The 19,707-nt window shown below is 40.5% G+C and overlaps 1 protein-coding gene across 4 annotated transcripts in view; it reads left to right on the top strand.

Annotated features, from left to right (window-relative positions):
- drp2 (dystrophin related protein 2) overlaps positions 1–19,707 on the top strand; it is a 225,584-nt gene that overhangs the window by 49,893 nt on the left and 155,984 nt on the right. For all 4 annotated transcript variants that reach the window (XM_058076029.1, XM_058076030.1, XM_058076028.1 and 1 more), the window contains exon 2: positions 18,231–18,417. The gene's annotated coding sequence lies outside the window, so the exon portion shown is untranslated. The remainder of the gene's footprint in view (positions 1–18,230; positions 18,418–19,707) is intronic.

The raw sequence follows: 19,707 nt of genomic DNA, 5'->3' as shown, positions 1-19,707 counted from the left end.
AGCACCCGACTCAACGTACACATTGAAATTGTTACTCAATTTGTGTTTGTGTATGGGGGGCTAGCGCTAATGTGGTTACAGACAGAATTAATGGGTTTATTTAGTGAGCATTACAGGGTGCAATAGCATAAAGCAGCATCCTAATTATTCACCAGGAGCTATCGGGTCTTGTGGTTACATCTGCTAGGAAAGAGAGAGAGAGGGAGGAAAAGAAATCTATTTTAAAGCGGCAATAAGCAGCAGAATGTTTCTCTCTGCTGTGACCTCCTCTCGGCTGCATCCTGCTTCCACAAGACAAGCTTCATTGCCACAGTAGATAACTTTTAACACTCTGGAGAATCCCAGTTGCACGAGTGCCATGCATGCTTAATGTCCTCTCGCATGGAAAGTGAAAGGAGTCCAAGTTCAGGTCGAATGTTGCACCCTGTGGTCATAGTGCAGCATGTCGGACTAAAGAAAGGGGGGCAAGAGGTCATGTTGTGACCCACTTTCAGGGGGAGGATTGACCACTAAGATCCTTGTCAATAGTCACCAACACAATAATAGTTACAAAATGGCTAATATCTATTATTTCAACTATCAATTTCACTGAAGTCGTATTTATTGGCAAAAGAATCCAAAGATATTTAAAGAGCTCACCACACTCCACCCCCTCCCCATCCCCCCCACCCCCCTGGACAACCTGACCTGGAGCACTCAAGTGTGAAAATCCCTTCTACAGCTTCAATCAATTTTATCAGCTGCTCACTTGTCAATCTTGCCAAGAGGGCGGACATCCACAGTAATCTCCCACAGTGAAAGCTCTTTGAGAGACCCTGTTCACACCAAAATGTTGGAGGATGTTTTTTTTCTTGTTTAAAAAACGTTTGCGTCCACAGTGTGCCGGATTAGCAAATAGTTGCATCTCGTCGGTAACGTGCGGTAATACATGAAGAACAGTCCAACAGACCATGTGGCACCAAATCTACAGAAGAAAGAATGCATCTATGCTGTCTGTGGGTGAAGAAGCTCAGTAGAGCAGATGTACAGGATATTTGTATCACAGCTCTCACAGCGCAACACTACAAACATTCTCAAAGCAACCATTGCTGAAATGCACGCAGCATAACGATGACCTCTTCAATGGAAACTTTTTTTTTGTCCAGTTCTTCCTAACTTTTTTGCCTTTCTGCCAATTAAACAGATGAACACTGTGAACCACGTCGTTACTGCAACCTTCTGTGACACAAAATCTTGGCATTCTCTCCAAAACGTCCCCAAAATTTAGCTGAAAGCTCTTATGATGTTTGCAGGCGATTGCATAGAAAAGATGTCCCAACTCAAGGGGCTACGAGGAAAGGGACTGTCTTTAAGGTTTATTGAAAATGAAATGACTTACAGTGGTGGAGATAAGTATTTGCCCCCTTCCTGACTATCTTGATCTTATTGTTTTTGCAACTTACATTTCAGATCATCAAACAAATGTCAACAAATTTTAGTCAATGACAAAACAACCCAACATAAAATGCAGTTTTCAAATGAGACTCTTTATTATTAAGGGATGAAAAAAATACAAACCTACATGGCCCTGTGTGGAAAAGTGTGTGTGTGTGTGTGTGTGTGTGTGTGAATCAGCCGTGTTAGTACCTGGAAAAGATCAATCCCAGACAAAAGAAAAACATCTTTCTGTAAAGATACATTTCTAAACAACTACTACCACAACATAAACATAACATTAAAGGGCTTTTTAAACATCAAAATAGCAATGTATTTACAAAGGTATTTGCAATATTCACATTTGGATCAGAAGTGACCAAGAAATGAAAACAGCTAAGGTTGTTTAAGGTTGTAAGGCAATTTTAAAAAATGGTGACAAACACCAATTTACAAACTATCGGCCAGTCTCCTTACTACCACAATTCTCCAAAATTATTGAGAAGCTATTCAACAATAGGCTGGATACATTTATTAATGCGAACAAATTACTATCAGAAAGTCAGTATGGATACAGAGCTAATATTTCTACCTCCATGCCACTGATTAAAATTAGGGAGGAAATGACTAACGCTATAGATCATAGGAAGTGTGCAGCCACAGTATTCATGGATCTGACAAAAGCCTTTGATACAATCAATCATGACATCCTAATAACTACATTAGAAAGGTACGGAATAAAAGGATTAGTTCTGAACTGGGTCAAAAGCTACTTAGCTGACAGGAAGCAATACGTACAGCTAGGAGAATACACATCTGCAAGTTCATATATTATGTGCGGAGTTCCCCAGGGGTCAATACTGGGACCAAAACTGTTCAACTTGTACATCAATGATATCTCCAAAGTCACAAAAGACTTAAAGCTGGTATTATTAGCGGATGATACCACTGCTTTTTGTTCCGCAGGGAGTACAGACGAAATCATTAGAAAGGTCAGAGAAGAAATGGTCACACTAAAAAGATGGTTTGATGATAATAGATTGTCCTTGAACCTAATAAAACTAAATATTGAATAAAACTAAAATCATGCTGTTTGCTAACAGCAGAAAGGACACGTACCAGCAAATACAAATAGACGGTGTAGACATTGAAAGGGTGAAGGAAAATACATTTCTGGGGATCACAATAGATGAAAATATGAGCTGGAAACCTCATATTACAAATATACAACATAAGGTGGCCAGAAATATTTCAGTATTGAACAAAGCAAAATTTGTTCTCAATCAGAAATCACTCCACACTCTTTATTGCTCTCTGGTTCTACCATATCTTACTTATTGTGTGGAAATATGGGCTAATAACTATAAAAGCAATCTTCACTGGCTAAATGTACTGCAAAAAAGGTCAGTAAGGATAATTCATAATGCCGCCTACAGAGAACATACTAACTCCTTATTTGTAAAATCACAAATACTTCAACTTGCTGATATAGTTCATCTTCAAACAGCTAAAATAATGCATGAGGCTAAAAATAAGCAATTAGCTAAAAATGTCATCCAATACTTCTCTACAAGAGAGGAGAAATATGATCTCAGGGAAGAAGTACATTTGAAACACTTCTATGCTAGGACTACGTTATGCTAGCCATAGCATTTCAGTATGTGGAATCAAACTATGGAATGGATTGAGTAAGGAAATCAAACAATGCACAACGATGAGCCAATTCAAGAAACAATACAAGCAGTTGATGTTTGCTAAATACAAGTATGAAGAGTCTTGAACCAGTCATGATGTGCTATATATATCACTATATTGACACGCACTATGGTACCCATTATGGCATTGGATGCTCATATCACCGAGTACTTCGGTACGGGACAAAAAATAAAAATGAAATAAAACCATTACCAAGTGAGTGCGCGTGCATCACAGAAGCTTAAACGCAAGTTTTTTTTATTATTTCTTTATCGTCTTTGCAACATATTTTTCATGTCACAAAGTGGCGATATGCAGACGGGCTGATTTTGACATCAGATCATGTTTTATACGCAACAGACACGAAGAAAGTATTCAACACTGTTTATCCAATGTTTTTGCAGTAGCTATTGAATATTTAAGTAATGGTGTATTCTACTGATTTTTTTTCCGGTTAATTTGAAAACAACATGTTAGCTTGGTTCAAGAGCAATTATAAATACACAAGTGAAATGAAAAAATATTCACTAAATAATGAACGACCAATTGGTTTAATTGTTTTAGACAATTATCCGTTTTATTTGTTAAATTGACAAAGGAAGGACAGAGGAACAAACTGTATTTTCTTGGGTCTGATGGTGATGGTGCTTTTGGGGAAAATAGGTGAAATCTCTTTGTGGTACACGATTAGATGTGCAACTACAACGATAATTACATCCAATTTTATGTAAAGGGATATCAATTTGGGAACTTGGGCCATTATTTAAAAAAATACAGTCAGCCAGCATATTTTTGTATTATTGTTTTTCTTTATTATTAGCATATTAGCTCTTCAACTCACCCGCAAACATTCAGCAAATACAAAATGTGAGCAAGTGAGACCTCTCACTCTCACACGTTTTTGTTTATTTGAGTCAGCTCAAAATAATATTTCTTTATTTATGATACTGGTTTCATATTCGAAATGTTTCAGTAAAAAGCTTATTTAGGAACATTCAGAAAGGATTATTATTAAAGAATTGCCTCAATGCACCTTTCCTTCATGAAATGTACAAATGGAAATACCTAAAACATAGGGCAATAGTCATAAAACATTTCATCCAAATTGCAAACCTGTCATTTCGATTCTTTTTCAAAACACATTGAAATACATAGAAATGAATCATTGTGTTACAGTAAGTATTATTAAGTATTATTTTATTACAATACTATTATTTCCACAGTTTTTGAATGTTTCATGGGATTTGTCCTACTTTTCCAACGGTTGTGTAGGAACCCATAAAGGTAAGATTTGATGACTTTGAGTGCTAATGTGCATCATTGTGGTAGTTCCATGCTAAATGGCTAACGCTAGCAAAACACTGGACAGCCACGGTCGTCACATTGACAGCCCATCAATAGCAGCTGGAAGTCCAATTTAGCTGGCAGTTCAATGCCAAAATCATCAGAGAGATGTAAAAACGTGAAACCACTGGTTAGTTGGGCCTCTCTTATGCCAAGGTAGCACTGGATATGACAATAAAAACCATACCTGCACTGCTCCAGTCTCTGGCAGGCCATGGAATCCGTGATAAGTCAAACACAGCGACAGTAGATACAAATAACTTTGGTCTTGCTACAAGAGCCATCTGCCAGGGCTTTGAAGCTAACCAATCTAAATAATCTTTTCTTTCTCCATTTCCCATCAATATTTGTTCCAGCTTGTGGCTACAGAGTTACCGTGCTTCAACCAAACTATGGTGGGGGCCGAGGGTCAAACAGGAGTTTGACCCCAGGAGTGCACGTTAATCGTGCATCAAAAAATTTGCCGCCGTTAAAACGAACTTCCGTTGACGCGTCATTAATGCGTTAACTTTGACAGCCCTACTTTTAAGGCTTTACTAGGACTAACTTAGTACGTACGTAGTACATCATGTTGGTGGCTGCCACACATTCCACAGTAGGAGAAAGCTAGCCCTCCACAGGGTAAATTTACCATAATCTCACTGATGTCAATTTAACCTTCTTCTCCATTCGGGAGATGATGCAACATTTGAATTGTATGTTAAGCTTTGCTTTTTCCTACTCCTTTTGACGTGTATTGAATTATGTGATGTATTCCATTGTAACTGGTTGCATGTTCAAATAAAATGAAAGCATTCCCATTATATGTTGATTTGGTTATGGCTTTATGGCGTCATGCCTCTTAAAGTGGTGGTGCCATCTCTTGTACCCCCTGCTGGAGAATCACCAACAACTAAGTTTACTTTCTGTGGTATTGTCCCTTGGGAAGAAATACTGTACCCACGTTCCTGCTTTCACCAGGTGGTAGTCATGCAAACGTACTTTTAGCAGCTATGATAGAATGTTATCAATCATAACAGAACCCATCCGTTACCAGCTAGCATCTTGTCAACAGGGTTGAATAATATGCATCCCCACACCTCTTCAAAAGCAGAGCAGGTTGGGTCGGTCCCGTCCTTGCTACCACCGTTCTATCTATTAGACCAAGTCCAGCATGTTTTCAGCTTCCTGGTCCTGTCCAGGTCTTTGCTTGCAGCAGAAAGTCGCCCCATAGGCACTGATGAATTGCTGCACACTTTATCACAGATGGATTAGAATTACAACACTTGCGGTGATTCCAGTGGCAGCGGCACCAGCAAATAGTCTGTCCCGGTCAACTGCATGAATGCACTGATGCAAAAATGCACCAATCACCAAGTCCAGCTCAGGTGTATGCCATTTTATTGGACAAGGAGTGTGCATGCATGGGAGTAGTGCTGCTCACACTCGGCTGTGTGTTGAATGTGTATTAGGTGTGATGCTGCTGCGACATTGGCTCATCTTCTTGGTTTGCTATATGAAAGATTACATACAGTAAGACGAGTTCGAGTTCGATGCCGTCCAAATATGTTGCAGCAATTGAACAGTAATCACGCTGAAGGGCAAGGCCAGCCAGCATTAATAGTGCTGATGAGTTCAGAATGGCAATTGTAACATGCATAACAGCTGAGTAGCAACATTTATAGCGCATGCAGAGGTAGACACATATACCATTCGTGATACTTCAAATGCAGCTAGTGCCATCTTGTGTAGTTGTCAACAACTGAGCAGGTTGCTGACAGCCACAGCTGCTAAACCAATGTTTTTGGCTAATGACTTATTATTAACTTTTGTAGACCACGCACCCGGAGAGTTGAGCAGAGATGTTAATAAATAATGCTAAACAATGGAGGATGCCCAGTGGGATACATTGTGGTTGTCCATGTCCATGCATTGTAGTTCCGGTGGAAAAGGCTTGCATACACAACTGGGAAAAGGTCCTGGTGGACCTGACGACTTAAGCTGAAATTAGAAAGAACCTCAACCACATCACACACTCCTTAATATTCCATGATATGTATAATATTCCAATGTTCCACATGTGGACATTTGGCTCCTTTTATCAACTTACTGTAAATCTCATGAGACGTGTGTGTGTGTGTGTGTGTGTTTGCGCGTGCTCTTTTTAATTGCCTCCTCTGAGTATAGCGACAGTTATTGAGTGGAATTGAGCAGAAACACAATGCACTCGTCTCCAGTGTAAAATCCACTGAAGTAAGACATCAGAACAAACTTTGTACTGCAGATATCGTGGAGGCAGGATCACAAAACACACCCAGTTTGACTTAAAGGTCACCTCATTAGCTTCCTTGTGGATCACGTGACGTTCCTGTTTCCATGTCAGTGTCGTGGTGATCAGAATCATCCTATCCAGAGTTGCTGTATATTGACGGGTCGGAGCTCAACATCCTGTTGACTTCCTGTTGTTGTCATTTAGACAGCCAACCAGTTGAAACAACAGCAACGCTGCTGGCTCAGCCAAGTAGCGTGCTCCGATTTGACCTTTGCTGTTGCTCCCAACTTACTGTCTTTTGTTGTTTTTTCTGGCTGTGTTTGTATGTCCACTTGTTGCTAGGCAAAGTTCTGAGGGCACCATTATGAACCCAGTCAAACGGACACACGAATGAAAGGACTCCAAAGCAGCACCATGAAAGTCATGATTATGTTTATTTGAGAAAAAATGGATTTGGCAGTTCCGTATTAAATATAATATCATAAAATAAACAGTCAAATAGCCATTCCTCCCTCCCCACCCCAAACGCACAGTGGCCACTGTGTGGGTCATACTGCATTTGCCACTTATTTTGCCCTATAACTCCATAACTACAGATTTATCCTGTGCTGAATGTGCAGCCCGCTGGTGAGGACTCCGCTGCAGTGACCCACTGTGACATACTTCTGACATGATTGACAGCCACCATTTCAACTTGTTCTCTTCTCAGTGTACCCACTCGGGTCCTAACGGGGAAATAGTTGGACCGAAACTTGGAGGCACTGCATTTTCTTCGCTTTCACAATGTGGGACATTCATCTGTCATTCACTTGATCTCTGATTCCTCATGACTTATTTCCTCTAGTGGCCATTTCCCTCCTTGCTGCCATTCTCAATTATTGCTTTGTCATTAAAAAAAAAAAAAAAAATATATATATATATATATATATATACGTATATACATCTATATATATATATATATACTATATATTATGTGAATGTAGGAATTTGCTGTGTGAGTTAGTGGTTTGGAGCCTCCATAATGACTTATGCCGATATGTCACATTCCTGGATTTATTAGCAAATTCAAACTAGCAGTTTGAGTAATTATGTTTCAGCTAATGAAGACTGATGGGATACGGTAGAACTGCTTGCAGCCGTGTTGCACACAAAGCCATCAACTCCAGTATGTAAGCTCTAACGAGGAACGCACATCGTTTATAATAGAGAATACAAAACTAATGCAGGACTATAACATTACCGACTTGGATTGCAGAAACCAGGCTGGCCTTTTATTAGAGCCATGGCGAACGAAAAGTACGGGGACAGCTCATGATCGCGCACCACATCAAGGTCAAACATGGTAGATGTATTTGATGGTTATCAAGATGGCTGCTCATGAAATGGGCGTGAAGTAGTATTTAGTAGGGCCCTATGAAATGTGTTCTCTTTTCCCCAAATTCAGTTTCATTTTTTGAAAAATTCTTTTTTTTCATTTTTTAAAGGTTTTTACACTTATTTTTACCAGCATAGAATGTGTACTTTTGGGGTTAGTGAATAAAATGTCAGTTAACAGTCATATACAGTCATACAGTCATATAGTAATATAAACCTAAATGTAGCCTGGCAAAGTCAGCACCTGCACACATTGCTACAAATATTCAACAATCTTCAACTGCAATGCCTATGCTTGTAAAGGAGGACGATGTCATCGCAGATGCACTCCCAACTGTATGAGACATGTTTTATGACACACTAAAATTGTGTTTACACAGTTAGACACGGGGCAAACGGCGGTGAAAATATACTCATCCAGTCCGAGTTACATACACAAACACACAACCACATTCACATTAGCATGCGATGCTAGGCTAACCCCCTTAGCTTTCATTCATTAAGACGACATTTTTATTAGCCAATTCCATGTTTCCGTCTGCGATTCCGTTATCGTAGAACTCATAGAGCCTAATTGTTTATATAAAATATCATTGTAATCATTATTTCTATACATATACTTATATGGTATATCATTTATATGTATGTATTGTACAGGCAATTACTTGGTAACATATTAACATTACTAACTCTCATACAAACGTAAAAAGAAGTCAGGCTCTTTCTGATTTGAACCTTCCGTTGGATTCAATTAAGCAGGAGCCCCCTATATGCATTGGAAGGCCGTCATCAATCAGACTCTATTTCATGCCTGTGGAACATTGCGGGAAGTCTTTTCTGAATGAGTGCACGGTTTACTCCTGATGACAAAATGCTTCATTATCCAGCCAGCGGGAACATGACAGGATAGGGTTAACACCGTGGATGATGAATGGCGTGCTTGTGCTCGAGGTGTGATTTGAGCGTGCTGTTCTATTTGAATTGACAAGCCACCTCTGCAGCCTGATGACTAAACTCTTGTAACTCTCCACTGCACAGGAAGGATGCTGGTAACAGGAGATGGAGATCTATTAACAACATCAATAAAATCTACAAATGAACTCATTATCAATCAAGCTAAAAGATACCACACAAATCTAAAAATCTATTTGTCTCATACTGGTCTCTTTTAAAAGTAGCAGAACATTTGAATCACACTTCACAGAGGTTGCGTTCAAAGACATCATGTAATTAAAGTAAATGTACATGTTTTCAGTGTATTTTCCAGCATACTTAAAGGGGACCTATTATTCTCATTTTCAGCACTTTGTATTTAGTTGTGGACTCTTATAAAGCAACACAAGATAACCAGCATAGAAAACTTTCTAGATCTTCCAGAATCTGAACCTAATCCAGCTGTACTTCTTTGGATTTTGTGTTTCCTGTGAAAGCGGTGTGTTTTAATTTATTCCATGCACAGCCCGCTTCCAGGCACGCCCAATCCTCTGTGGTTGGTCACACTATGCAGGGCTACCGTATTTAAAAAAAACGCTGGTAGACCTACTGATTGTGGTGGGAACTCCAACCACTTCTGCTTGACGGTTGCCTTGTCAGGAATTGTAAACAAATGTAGTTTACCCGAAGAAACACTTCCTGGGAGACATTGGTTATACCGTAAACAGAGGGGCAGAAAAGTGGAAAAAGCATATTAGGTCCCCTTTAGAAGTAGCAAAGTGTACATCCCAATTAAGAGTTACAAAGTGAATTTCCACTTCATATTTTGTTTATGATCCAGTATGTTCTGCAGTTGTTTTTCATCTATAATAAGTGGGGAGTTGTGGTAAAGGATTTGATACACAACTAAAACAACTACATAACATTTTATGTAAGGGGATGTCAATTTTGGCTGCACGGTAAACGAGTGGTTAGCGCGCAGGCCACACGGCTAGGCGACCCCGAGGGGTTTTCTCCGGGTACTCTGGTTTCCTCCCACATTCCAAAAACACGCTAGGTTAATTGGCCACTCCAAATTGTCCATAGGTATGAATGTGAGTGTGAATGGTTGTTTGTCTGTATGGTGCCCTGTGATTGGCTGGCCACCAGTCCAGGGTGTACCCCGCCTCTTGCCCGAAGACAGCTGGGATAGGCTCCCTCGTGAGGATAAGCGGTATAGAAAACGGATGGATGGAGATGTCAATTTTGGAAATATAATATCATAATATAATTAATAATAATCTGTTAGAAATCTCTAAACCTAAAACCTCTCTGAAAAGCCAGGTCCAGGCTCGTACTGTTGGATGCTGGTGGTAAAAATACGACCCAAGTCGAAATCCCCCAGTTTTTGAATGCTGAATGTAAGCGGAGATTTGTCCCACTTTTTTTGAGTGTCCTTGAAAACACCTTCTCCCGTTCTCACACCTTGCAGAAAGAGATACTTTATTCATCTCGAAGAAAAATTCGCACAGATGGAATGTAGTTTTACCTTTTTCTTTCCCTTCATGTTTGCTCCCAAAAGCTGATATTGTGTAGGAATGCGTAAAGGTAAGATTTGATGGCCTTATTGAGTGCTAATGCTAGCGCTGCTGTTAAGCACTGCTAACGCTACAATGACAAAAGACCCAACATTGACATCCTAGGCTATCCCTGCGGTTAACTAGCAGCTTATACCCAAATTTTAGCTCGAATTTCCAAGCAAAAATATCAGCCCTGAGACAGCTCGCTTCTCAAAAACCCCAAAACAGTCATTAGTTGGGACACTCTTATGCATGGGTACCACTGTACGAATGTCAAAATGCTTCAGTACCTTCCTGCTTTCACTTATCGCGGCCGAGTATAAACAAGGGATTATTGAACATCAGTATGTGCCGATATTGCAATGGGCCAGTCTGGACTAATAAAATGTTTGTCCCAGTCCACTACTGCCTCTCCCTCCAATCCTTGCAATATTCCCACTATAGACCGAGAGTGTGCTCCATTCAAAGACAGATTGATTGAATCCTGCGCTTAGACAGCTCAAAGAAAAGAAAAGGAAGGTTCTTATTCATTTACTGTCCATTGGTGCTAGCGTTACTGTCCATAGGTGCTAGCGTTACTGTCCATAGGTGCTAGCGTTACTGTCCATAGGTGCTAGCGTTACTGTCCATAGGTGGTAGCCTTACTGTCCATAGGTGCTAGCGTTACTGTCCATAGGTGCTAGCGTTACTGTCCTTAGGTGCTAGCGTTACTGTCCATAGGTGCTAGCGTTACTGTCCATAGGTGCTAGCGTTACTGTCCATAGGTGCTAGCGCTACTGTCCATAGGTGCTAGCGCTACTGTCCATAGGTGCTAGCGTTACTGTCCATAGGTGCTAGCGCTGCATTTCCAGGGAGAATCACTGCACTTCATTAAGGTCACATCACTTGCACTCAATTTGATCAATGATCACTTTCCTGGAATAAAGACTATACCTGAACTACACCTAAAGGTCACATATTATGTAAAATCTACATTTTAATGATGTTTTAACAGTAACGCTTGGTGAAAAATACTATAAAATTGAACCTTTAACATTTTACTGCTCAGTAATACAAATAAGCATATATACGCATGAGATATTTAGCCAACATGTACAGTATACAGACATACAGTATACTGTGGTTGGCCTATATTGTTTACTACTCTAGCTCTGCCCTAATACTTTTATACTAATTGACTATGTTTACAGCAACATTATATTTAGCAGCGATGTGCCGTCATCATCTCTGTTGGCCTAAACTGAAATTCTTTCATCTATTTGTTCCAAATGCCAGCGAGCATACTTGCCTCTGTTGGTCTGGCTGGCTCAATTTTACACCAAATTAATCCAAAGAGGTTCCAAACTTTGGATTTCAAAGTCTGCGTATTAGCATTCTGGTCTTCAGCCACGGCACATTACAGAGCACCTGTGACAATCCTTTCACCGGCAGCTCAAGCCCTTGCAATGTTTCTAAGATACTGTCAACCTCCTGCTTCTCCCATGAGGCTTGGTGCATGTCTCCACAATAGATTAATCAATGACATGTATAACTGGAAACTAGTCAATTAATTAATGACATGTATCACTGACTATTATCGATACTGGAGTCTGCCAACATGGCGAAGATGGAGAACGGTGGTAAATTTAGGAGGTTATAATTTGACATGCAATTACCCTCTGATGGAAAGGGTTACGGATGACAAAAACAGTCTTATTCATTTTTTTTCTTAATGCTAAATTGAAAAGTTAGGGTTGATGTGTTAATGGAGGACTGCATGGAAGTGACTTCCGCCTCGGTCTGGGAATACTTCCAGAGAAATTAATTTGAATGTAATAATTATGAGAACTGTTTGAAGATCCATTTTGGTTTGGAGATGTTTGACTGGCTGGATTATCCATGTACATATTTTATGGTAAATCAGACCCTTTCTCTGTTCCCCCTCAAAAGAACTTTTTACTGACTGTCTTACTGACTGTTGTTTGGACCTGATGTAACTGAATGGAAATCCGTTACACCCATCGACCATATCGACATAAGCCTGTAATTTAGGGCCATTTTGCTGATGTTGTGTATTGAGTGGAGGGTGTGAAGCTGCTGCGTTTGGGCTGTCAGCCTCGCGGATGAAAAGTGTCATTCATTGAGCTGTCTGGTTCAGATTTAACTCGCAACCCCTCGAGGGTAAACACACATAAACTTAGCATATGGGCCCCATTAAAGCCATGAAATATTCTGTCATTCACCGCTGTGTAAACACGCGCACAAACGCTAACACACCATCTCGACATGTGCCATGCAAGGAAAGAAAAAGGGAAGACAAAGAATATTTGATTGCGTATAAAACTATAATGTGAATTATGGATGCGGCTTACTACTGTGGAAATAGTTCAGCTCATTGTGGTTCTACTGGGTGCTTGCTGTCAGCTTTCTATGAAACTTTTATGTCTGTTTTGAACTCTAAGGAGGTGCTCTATTTTTTTTTTCCGGTCCACCTTAGCGGAGTGCGACACTGAAACTGCATTCGCGCTGACATGTTTGCTGTCAAAAACACGTAATTGTTTCCTAAAGGCTTAAAGCAAATTGATGATGATGATGTTACTGGTTGAAGTGTAGTTGTTATGTATTAAGAATTTAGCACAGCAAGTAGCATGACAAAGTTTACTTTATGCACAAGAGGGGGCAAATACACTTCTGGGGGGGTAAGCGACCTTTGATTTGGGGCAGAATTGACAGTGTGGTTCACCATATCAATTTTATATATATATATATATATTGCATTGAGCAACATCAAGATGAGAAGAGCATCTGCAGACATCCATCCGTCCATTTTCTATGCCGCTTATCCTCACAGCTGACTGTGACGAGAGCAGGGTACAGCCAATAGCAGGACACATATAGACAAACATCCATTCATACCTTTGGACAATTTTCATTCATTCATTCACCGCTTATCCTCATGAGGGTCAAGGGGGTGCTGGAGCCTATCCCAGCTGACTTTGGACGAGAGCAGGGTACAGCCAATAGCAGGGCACATATAGACAAACAGCCATTCACACTCACCTTCATGCCAATTTAGAGTGGCCAATTAACCTAACGTGCATGTTTTTGGAATGTGGGAGGAAACCCACAAACTCCACACAGAGATGCCTAAGCGGAGAATCAAACCCAGGTCTTCCCAATCTCTTGACTGCTCCTCCTGACTCTAAGTTTTGACGAGAACCAATTTGAGCAATTTAAGTTTATTGAGCAATTTGACACACACAACATTTTTCAAATCACATCATTGACAGTAATGAAGCTCAAAGGGAGTAGGCGGAAGCAAGAGGCTTATACCTATATGGCTATATACCTATATGCCTATATACCTATATGGCTATATACCTATATGGCTATATACCTATATGCCTATATACCTATATGCCTATATACCTATATGGCTATATACCTATATGCCTATATACCTATATGCCTATATACCTATATGGCTATATACCTATATGCCTATATACCTATATGGCTATATACCTATATGCCTATATACCTATATGCCTATATGCCTATATACCTATATGGCTATATACCTATATGGCTATATACCTATATGGCTATATGCCTATATACCTATATGGCTATATGCCTATATGCCTATATGCCTATATACCTATATGCCTATATGCCTATATGCCTATATACCTATATGGCTATATGCCTATATACCTATATAGTACCTATATGCCTATATACCTATATGCCTGCTCCATGTTGCTGTCGTCATTCAAGTAACTTGAAGACACATAAAAGTAATGACAATAAATACAATTTTTATGAGTCACACACACAAGATTCATTCATAGCGCTTTTCCTCAAGGGGGGTGCGGGGGGTGCTGGAGCCTATCCTAGCTGTCTTGGGGCGAGAGGCGCGGTACACCCTGGACTGGTGGCCAGCCAATCACAGGGCACATATAGACAAACAACCATTCACACTCACATTCATACCTATGGACAATTTGGAGTGGCCAATTAACCTAGCATGTTTTTGGAATGTGGGAGGAAACCGGAGTACCCGGAGAAAACCCACGCATGCACGGGGAGAACATGCAAACTCCACACAGAGATGGCCGAGGGTGGAATTGAACCCGGGTCTCCTAGCTGTGAGGTCTGCACGCTAACCACACAACCGCCATTATATAATATATAATATTTTGTAAGTCACAATTGTATATTCTTCTTACACTGCGACTACTTTGTTGTTGACACAGTTTATACATTTATTTGCAGCTCACATAACAATATAATTTCTATGTTTTTTGCATGCTGTTACTTCCTTGTATTCACCATCTCTACAGTATTATATACAGTATAGTACATATACACATACATGTGCATATGCATGATACTTATACATATTCAACATATTTAACCACTGTGCTTAGTGTGGTGCATTAAAAAGACTGGGTACAGAGCAGGGTGAGATGGTGAAGCCTATCCTGCCCCATCGTGCTTCTCAGCCAAGTGCGGAGCAGTTTTCTGTGAAATAAACTTGAATGGTTTAAAAATGTGGATCACGACTTCTTAGGGGAAAATGTTTTAGACCAGGGGTCAGCAACCCGCGGCTCCAGAGCCGCATGTGGCTCTTCAGCCTCTTTGTTGTGGCTCCCTTTGCAACGCTTGAATATTTTTTAACACCGCAGTGGGGAAAATGCATGTCTTTGTAATGAGTTTTAAAAAATCCAACTTTGTGTGAGTCCATGAATGCATCCTGACTGAGTTCTGACTGGTGATTGGATGAGTACGAGGATGAGCAGACAGGATGCTGTTCAGTTCTCTCTCACAGGTAAACATTAAGGAAAATACTTTATAAATACTTTTCATACTTTCCCAGAGCTATTTGACAATTCTAAAAAATAAATTAGAGATCATCTAAAAACAGCGGCATTGGAACTTCAGGTATCAGGTAAGTTTACAGTAATGTACACATATATTTATCTAAGTTTATATTTAATGTAATACTAGCAAGAGTACTCCAACTCATTTTTTCTCATCTGAGCTACTTTGATACCCCCCAAATTCCCTCCAATTTTGTTTTAAACATACTATGTTTTGCGGCTCCAGGCTATTTTTCTTTAGTGAGCAAGGGGGTGAAATGGCTCTTTTCATAATAAAGGTTGCCGACCCCTGTTTTAGACCATCCATAGATCCACTGCACCATCCATAGGCTACATCTGTCAACTAACACAAGCTTACTCAAAATCATCATTGATGCAGAGTTCAAGATGCTCAGGATGCCTAGGATGCTCAGGATGCTCAGGATGCTCAGGATGCTCAGGATGCTCAGGATGCTCAGGATGCTCAGGATGCTCAGGATGCTCAAGATGCCTAGGATGCTCAGGATGCTCAGATGTTGGTTCCTGAGCAGAACCAGCAGACCATGAACAGACCATGAACCATGAAACTCACTGGAAGTTCCCCTGACAGCTCGTACAGCAAATTAATGAAGTTGTCTTGATACGAGGAATAACGTTAGCTAACTTAGCATTAACTTAAGACAGACTTCTGTTGCCTGCCTAGCTAGGACTTCAATTACTTCTCTCATTCCTTGCTGCTTTGTCCGTGCTGCAAGCGAATAACCTTCTGATATCCATCTAGGAGTTCCAGTTAGAGTCAACTCAAAATCAAAATAGTATATTTAACAAGTTGTTGTCGGCTAACATTACATACCTCACGCAGTGATTCTCATCGCCTTCCTCTCCCTTTCTCTCGCTCTCTTGACTTGAGTTGACACACAAGTATTATCAGCTGAAGTCGCTAAACGTGAATAAATTAGCATATTAATTAGCCATGAGCCATTGTTTATGTGGAGTGAATACAGCAGCAACGAATTACCATACTTGCTATACTTACAATACTAGTAGTATGTTCCTTAGACTTAAAACTGTGATTTTTAAAAAAAATTGATGACATTTTTACTGGGGCACTGCAGATCAATACTGGGGCACCTGCCGCAGTGAAGTCTGTCTGGCGACGCCGCTGGTACAGAGCCAGCCGGCCCCCCGCCCCAGCTGGCTTCCGCCCCAGCCGGCCCCCGCCCCAGCCACCCTAACTATGTAAACTTGTGAGCCCAGCTTAATGTGTTGCATTAAAAGGACTGGGTTCAGGCAGGCCGGGAGTGGCTAGCATCCCTCGATCAGCAAGCCCTCCTCCAGCTAACCCAACCTCGGTGAACTTGTGGGTAAAAATTTAACCTGCAATGTTCCATATTTGACTCGACTCGTATGAACTTGGGTAGTACTAGTCATGGCAAGGAATGTAAGCAGCTACTGCAGTAGTTGTCTCTCCAGTCCAAAATAACAAGACTGGTTGTCAATACATGGCACTAGCGTATCTTTCTAAAACACCAATTTTATGTTTTTTAAATTGTTGTAGACTAGTTGAAGTCTTGCTGTAAGTTATTCCATCATTTCACACCTCTTCCTGTGGTACATTGACTTTTTAGGGTAGTACGTGTATACTGTACTTTGAGATGTAGTATTCCCCTTCAGTTATATTTTTCACTTCTATCAACCAACAGACGTTGGATGTTATTTTTAGCTTTATATATATATATATATATATATATATATATATATATATATATATATATATATATATATATATAACAATGTTTGTAATTGAATCACGTCCTCAAGTTGAAGAGTTGTGGTTTGTAAGATCAGTGCATTAGTACGATCCTTATAACAACATTGTTCACAATTCTCATAGCTTTTTTTGCAGTCTATATAAATCTGTAAAAGACTACTGTAAGAATTTCAACAGACCTCTGATCAGTAATTGATATAGGGTACAATTAGAGTGCAATGCAAGATGAAAAGTGCCTTTTGGTCCAGCAAGTATCTACGTTTTCTCATTACACTTTCGGTGTAATGCAAAAAAAAAAATCTAATATTTATCAAGTTACAAGATATTTAGATTTCAAATCTAATCCTTCATGTAAGGCAGCACAGTGAATCGTAGTCTGTTTGTTGTGAATCGTAGCCAACCATTGACATGGGGAGATATGTTTACCATATGTATCATAATAATAAGCATTTTTGGCCTTGATTTCAGATATTTAATCTTAATCCCAAACAAGATGCACCAGTTTAAACCACACTGAGCTGGTCTACTTTGGTGGAAATAACCACTCAATCAAAACTGAGTGTAACTTAACCTTAGTCTGGTCAGCAGTGCACATGTCCGGGGCTCGAACCAGAGTCCACCACATGAGAACGCTAGCTGTGGAGCTGTCCACTGGTCCAGTGCGACCCTTAACGTGACGGGGAGTACCAACGTACTCTCACAGAGCTGGAATTTAGGATCCAGCTGTTGTGCTGGAACCTTTTATTGTAATTTTTCCGACTGGAAGCTATGCAAGTGGCGAGGACTCTCATTGGCATTCTCCCCCTCAACATCGGCCCCCCGCCATTGCCCGCTGCCCCTTCTCGTTTCATGTTCCAGGTCAGAGCATGCTCTCTTAAGACAACAAATAATAGCACACAAGGCTGACTTTTAGCATGGCCGCCCCGTTCAAAGGTTGGACTAAACCTTTACACAGAGCTGCATGTCACGGCTGTTAAATGTGCCTTTTACCACATCTTTGTCAGTCCTCTGGTGTACCATCACTGACCCCCTTCTCTCGTCCGTAGGTTTCCCCCAGGGAGTAAGAGGAGATTTCTCCAGTAGCCTCTGTCGCCTTTGCCGCCGTCACCATTACCCCGCATCCAGGCCTCCCGCGCGCCTCCTCCCCCTCGCGCAGGGCTGCCACAGAAGTGTTGGCTCCATTCCAGGGAGGTGCCGATCCTGCAGCCACGTCAGTCACGTCTTCACCGCTGGGTAGATATTAAATAAGGATGTGTCCTCACTTTTGTTTCATTTCCAGGGTCACTCGTTTATGTTTGTGTGCATTCTATTTATCATGTAAAGGAGGCATTTTCTCCATCCGAGCATGCAACGCACTCAGACGCATGCACAAACAAACAGAGATGCCAGAAGGCTTGGAGGAAGTCTCATGGGTTTTTTGTTATTTTTTTTAATCAAAGCTGTTGTGTTTCCTAAGCGCATTGTGTGTAACTTCACTCTGGCTCCAGGTGCCATCTACTCAACTGTGTCAAACTCAGTATTCCAGTCTCACTGAGGAAAAAGTGGAGGAAATCTTAGAAGTACCATGGCGAGCTTAATCTTTCAGACTTAATAATGACCTGACTTTAAACTTTATTTGAGCAAATATTTAGCCACATTTGAATAAAAGTTAATTATCAACTCGTTCAGTCCCTCTCGGTACGGCCATTTTTGATTATTTTTGACTGATTTTTCAAGGCACACAGAATATTGTGTATTGTGGCTATATGGACATGGTATATAGCAAAAGAAAAATTTGACTTTCATCTTTCTTCAACAAAACAAGTTTGTTTCTACCTTTTTCCATTCTTTGGTAATCAGCAGTAGAACATCTATAAGTTTCAGGAAAATATCAGTTCTCACAAAAAAAAAAGAAAAAGGTCTTTTTCTGAAAATACATTTCAAGTATACCCCGCAACACTTGTCTAAGCCGTTTTACTTCCTGGTTGCTGGATAGAGTTCTTTTACAATGCAACGATGCAGACCGTGCTCTTAGAAAATGCACTTCTGCCGCCTTCTGTTTTTTCCTCTTAAAACTGCACCAAACATGCTCTTTTCTATTGGAGAGTTGCTTCATTACCTTTTTGTGCCTATTGTGCAAGCAAACTTAAAGAAGTATCACTAAATACATCCTTGGGAGCAAAAAAAACTCAAATGAAAGAATGTGTATTGGCTTTTGACTGCGATTGAATGGAACCTTTGAAACAGGCTTTTTAGTTCAAGGACATTTTGCTGTAAATTTATGTACGTCGGCGCTATCAAATTTAGATTTTATAATGGCTGCACGGGGGAGAGTGCTTAGCGCGCAGGCCACACAGCTAGGAGACCTGGGCTCGAATCCCTTCTCTGTGTAGAGTTTGCATGTTCTCCCCGTGCATGCGTGGGTTTTCTCCGGGTACTCCGGTTTTCTCCCACATTCCAAAAACATGCTAGGTTAATTGGCCACTCCAAATTGTCCATAGGTATGAATGTGAGTGTGAATGGTTGTTTGTCTACATGTGCCCA

The sequence above is a fragment of the Doryrhamphus excisus genome, chromosome 6 (assembly GCF_030265055.1).
Source record: "Doryrhamphus excisus isolate RoL2022-K1 chromosome 6, RoL_Dexc_1.0, whole genome shotgun sequence".
Classification (NCBI taxonomy): Eukaryota; Metazoa; Chordata; class Actinopteri; order Syngnathiformes; family Syngnathidae; genus Doryrhamphus; species Doryrhamphus excisus.
The sequence above is the reverse complement of the archived record's forward strand: the minus strand, read 5'-3'. Positions and strand labels throughout refer to the sequence as shown.